The 5,000-nt window shown below is 38.4% G+C and overlaps 1 protein-coding gene across 1 annotated transcript in view; it reads right to left on the bottom strand.

Annotated features, from left to right (window-relative positions):
- Window positions 1–3,687: 3,687 nt before the first annotated feature.
- Window positions 3,688–5,000, bottom strand: part of LOC137996343 (monocarboxylate transporter 10-like) — a 14,502-nt gene continuing 13,189 nt past the window's right edge. Inside the window, exon 3 of the mRNA XM_068841742.1 lies at window positions 3,688–5,000. This exon is cut by the window's right edge and continues 1,126 nt beyond it. The gene's annotated coding sequence lies outside the window, so the exon portion shown is untranslated.

The following is a 5,000-nucleotide window of genomic DNA, read 5'->3' as shown; positions in this document are numbered from 1 at the left end:
GATTGGGGACACTGTAAACTTGAAATTAACAATTAACACAAATCAAGAAAAACTAGAAACTAGAAATTTATTTCTTTCCACATGTAACCGGGTATTTTTGAAAACGGAGGTTTTTTCCTCCGTATTCGAAAAAATCCGCGTTCACACGTAGCGTTTCGGATAATATTTACCCGTCCATACGTATACGCGAAAACGATTCAAATACGCTACTCTCCCGTACAGAGCATGCACGCACATGCGCTCTTAGTAGTATCATAAGATACTTGGCGTCATTTTCGTTTGCTTCCTTGTCGTCTCTTCGCTCGCTCCACAATAGCCAACTTTCATGACGGCATCATTTGCCTACAACTACCAGAGTTCAGTTTGTTTTTCTTTTCTCATTTAAATTTCGTATTCCCAGCGGGATAAAATAACAATAGCTCTGATTAACATGAGACAAGCAAAAGCTGTAGGATTCTGGTACATGTACTTGTAGTCAAATGGCGTCATCATTCAAATGTCCTATTCAACCGGTTTAAACGCTCTTAAATGTCCAAATCAGATCAAAAAGCTAGTAGATCCAAAGGAAAAGAAAGGTCGAATTCTTTATCTGGACAGATGACGAAGTAGAGCTCTCTCTAGTATAAAGCCGCAAAGACTGCCGTGAACATCAACTGGGAGTCGCCTCAGATGAAATTCTGTGACATTTTCGATAATCAGCTTGCAGATTCACATAAGCAACTTGCAATTGAAACGGTAGGCGATAAGGCTTAAAACAAGCCCAAGAAAAAGTGCCGAGAATTGAATGCCATGTTATATTAGCGCGGCATAGGCTTGATCCTACATCTGACGTCATCGTATTCAAAAACCACCGGTTTCCCATGCCTACACGTATACGATAAGCCGGCGTTTTCAAAACTCTCCAATCTAGAGAGCGTATTCGAAACTTTCGTTTTCGATGACCGAAAACGCCGTTTACGTGTGGCCGGAATGTGAGGGTAAAACCTCCGTTTTCAAAAATCCCCGGGTACTTGTGGAAGGGGGCCAAATCATTTATAATGCGCTAGCAATACCAGAAGACTATGTGCGTCTAAATAATACACATGATTTGCGAAAAAGTTCACTCTAGAGAGAAATATTTAAATTATAACGTCCAAATCGTGGGTTCCTGAAATATAGGTAGAAAATATAGCTTTTAAGAGAAAATGAATAACTTGAGAAGCTTGTGTTGTATGTCACATCATGTGGACATTCAGGTCATGTGACTCAAAAACCCGATGGCCACGTCTTCATTCTAGTAAATAGAATAACAAAGGTTAGATGGTAATTGAAATGGAAATTTCGATATGATGGATCGATAAGATGATTTTAAAAGAACATTCCATATTCTCAGTTTCATGTTTAGCCGTCATCTTTTTTACAGTTCTCAGTTTACTGGACTTTACCGTCGAATGCCTTTCCAAATAATTTTGAGTCGGTCGATCAGAGTAGAAAATAAATACAAAGAAAAGAAAAGTAGAGGCAATCTAACCAGTTTCAAGATGCAGAAAGAGTCAACGAGTGTCAGGGGAAGGGTGTCACGTTTGCTGTGGGGTTGAAATTGAAAGTGAAAATCTGAACGGGAAAAACTAATCGTCTAGGAGCACATGTCCTTCCGTGTGAATTTCGTGCTGAAAGCAAACATAAAAAATTTTGGTGGCAACTTTGTAACTCGCTCAGACGGATTTTACGGGGATTTAAAAATGTGACATATAGATCCAAGCTTGAAAACGAGGCTGAAAATAGAAAACCCCTTATAAATTCCACCAGGAGCCCATGAGTAGAAGCCTCCATTTGCACTGTATCTTTGAGTCAACCTTTGCCCGTATCTTTCTATTCTTAGAACGCCACGAGTTGTTCGGCACTACACGCACTGTTTATAATGGCCAATCAGAATAAAGTCATTGTCTAGCGAAGACAAAAATAACAAAAAAAATGTACACAAATTGTGCGAATTGATGTAATTGATGTAAATGTGAGTCTCCTGCTGAAGGGTTGGTTCTAAAAATAGGAAGATACGGGCAAAGGTTGACTCACAGGGCTTGCATGGGGGAGGCAAGCTCCCACTCATGGGCTCCTGCTTCCACAAATATACACCGATCATGGCCAAACTATTTACAGTTCTTGACTTGCTCACAATTCTTCGCGTCTTCACTCAGGTTCTGACTCATCAGAAATCGTCCTCTTCCTCGTCGTTCTGATAAAGGCCGTCTTGTCGACGAATTGTGAGCAAGTCAAGAACTGTAAATAGTACGTCACACTAGCGTCGTAGATTTCCTACTGTATATAGAACTGTTTCTAGTACGTCATTGCATCATAGCTAGTAGGCTGATATTTGTAATCCATACCTGTAAGTAAGGCTTGTACATGTTAATGGGTTCCCGCAGTAGTTCATGGATTTCCACTCTTATCAAAGAGAGAATTCGAGAAATAAAGCTCGTACGTCTAACACGAGTAGATGTTGAGTCACCAAAGGCAGTTTCCTCTCTAGTACAATAATCGTAACTTGTATTATCACGAATTAGATTGGCTATAATCTTTGTGTGGCTAACGAACTTCTTCTTACGAGTCTCGTTTCCACGCCCGTGACCTCTACGACCTTCATAAACTGACAGGAACTGTTGAAAGCATCTATAACTATATTGTAGCTAAGTTTAATGTGTTACGAGTTCAATGTTTCAGACTCGTTTTCACCCTCCCAATAGAACACAGTGGGTCCTAATAGAACACAGTAGGTCACGTGACCATATAAACTATAATTAAGCATCAAGATCAGCGATTACTATAATGTGACCAAGTTCGGCCATCACCGGTGTATATTTGTGGTTGTTATAAGGGGTTTTCTATTTTCAGCCTCGTTTTCAAGCTTGGATCCATACGTCACATTTTTAAATCCCTGTAAAATCCGCCTTAGCGAGTTAGGCCCCCATAAACACTTTAAGTACAGTGGTTTGCTTTCAGCACGAAATGCATACAGGACTCTATATTATGACATTTACTCCCAGACCATGTTTATATGTCAAATAAAAAGTTAAACAAACGTTTTACTGAGTCATTAACACATATGTTAAAAAATTAATATTTGTCGGTCGGGCGACGGTTAACGTAGAAAATCAAAGGCTCCTGTAAGCCAGCTCATGGATGAATTGGATTAGAAGTAGGAGTGTTTTTGTCACAGTCACAATCACAATGGTTCACTGTGTTCTACTGGGAGGTTGAAGAGAAATAATCGGGTGTTCATTATTTCATTATTCATGCTCAAACAGTTATCGAACTCATTATTCCGTTGAACAAATCTACTTATTCCGGGCAATATGAGTCGTCATTCCGTTATTATTCCATTATTCCAACAAAAAAGCGTCCTTTATTCTTATTCCATTATTTCTATTTCTATGAGGTCATGGTAGGTTCCCACGGATTTTATGAGCAAGGGTTGCAAGATGCCCCTGTCGCTTTTTCTCTTTATCCTCGAAGGCTTAATGATTCAACAATTTACAGATGTCATTACAAGGGCAGCACTTCTGTTAACTTATTTTATGACCTAGATTTCCAGCTGTTCTAGCTAGGTTTTGAGCTCACAACCTCTCGCATGGCAGTTCGATGCCAAACCAACTGAATTAACCAATTGGCCACGTGCACAAACACGATCAAACCTAAAAGATATAACCCACATAGTTCACTTTATTGTCCAAATCTTTTTCAGTAATATGTACATAAATTTTCATCTTTTGATCACCTCTTATATGTTAATTTATTTTCTTTTACCTTATTCCACTTTCCCCCCACAGCTCAGATTAACTTAGTGTTAATAAAAATTGTAATAACAGCTCTTCTTTTTTTCTAAATAGTACACTTTATGTTTTCATTTTTAATTGGGTACTCCTTTAAATAATTTTTATCTGTCGTTATCGCTTTTGCCGAATATAAATGTACTTTGTTAGAGCGGTTTTCAATTCAGTGTCGAAGGCAATTAGCGAATTGCTTTAGTTTCGTATTACTTCACTCAGTGATTGGTTGAAAGTTCTCGCGCCACTTTTTTCAACCAATCAGAAGTGAAACCAAAACCAATAGTGGCTCGCGCGTGCACATTTTCAGGCGCTTTGCGTCGACTAAGTGTAATTACTTCGAATGTTTATTGGTTTACTGGATTGTCTCCGTCCTTTTTGATTGGCCAAAGTAATTACTTTGGTTTTGGTTTTACGACACTCGATTGAAACTCGCTCTAATATTTTTTTAAATTATGATCGAAATAATTTATTCATTGAAGTCCTTTTGTTCCAGCACAGTCGCCACCGACAAGCCACTTTGGAAGGGAAAACAGAGAGCTACAATAAAAACCAGCGTATAAGTAGCACCTTTTTCCGTAAAACGTTGACCCAAAATCTGGGATGTAGCTTTTCTTTGGGACAACTTGGAACGGTTCTTAGTGACCTAATAAGTATGTCAAAAAGTTTAAAAAAAAAAACCAGAATGTTGCTGTTGTTGATGATGGTCATTCTCATAAAAAGGCTTGTGGATTCCAAAGAAACTGATTGTGAATTCAGTGCTTCAATGGTGAGTCTTGCTCGCTTAGATCTCCTGTAATCACCAAATTTTTGCTACAACAAAACAACTAAACTCTAAGCAACAAAAAATCTCCATTCCTCCACAAGCAGCCTTTCAATGGTGTCTGTGGCAAAGTACAGCCGTACTTCAACGGAAATCTTTCACATGTAAGAAAATACCAAGACATCCAAAGAACGTTCTTAAACACTTCAACAAGTCCAACTTTTTTCCTTGGTAAAAAGAAAATTAACGGCACTTGTAATGAGTTATTGGCCCAGACGTCTCTCTAAATTAAAAAGCTTGGGTGTCAAGTTTTTGTTCGTTGTGTCACTTGCGTGCGCATTCAGGTTTGTTTCTTGATTTCAAGCTATTCTTTTGAAAAAAAAAATCAAAGCAACATTGTACATTTAACGATGAAATGATATATGAAATTGATC

The sequence above is a fragment of the Montipora foliosa genome, chromosome 3, assembly GCF_036669935.1.
Source record: "Montipora foliosa isolate CH-2021 chromosome 3, ASM3666993v2, whole genome shotgun sequence".
In the NCBI taxonomy this organism is placed as follows: domain Eukaryota; kingdom Metazoa; phylum Cnidaria; class Anthozoa; order Scleractinia; family Acroporidae; genus Montipora; species Montipora foliosa.
Note: the sequence above shows the minus strand (reverse complement) of the source record. Positions and strands in the feature narration are given on the sequence as shown.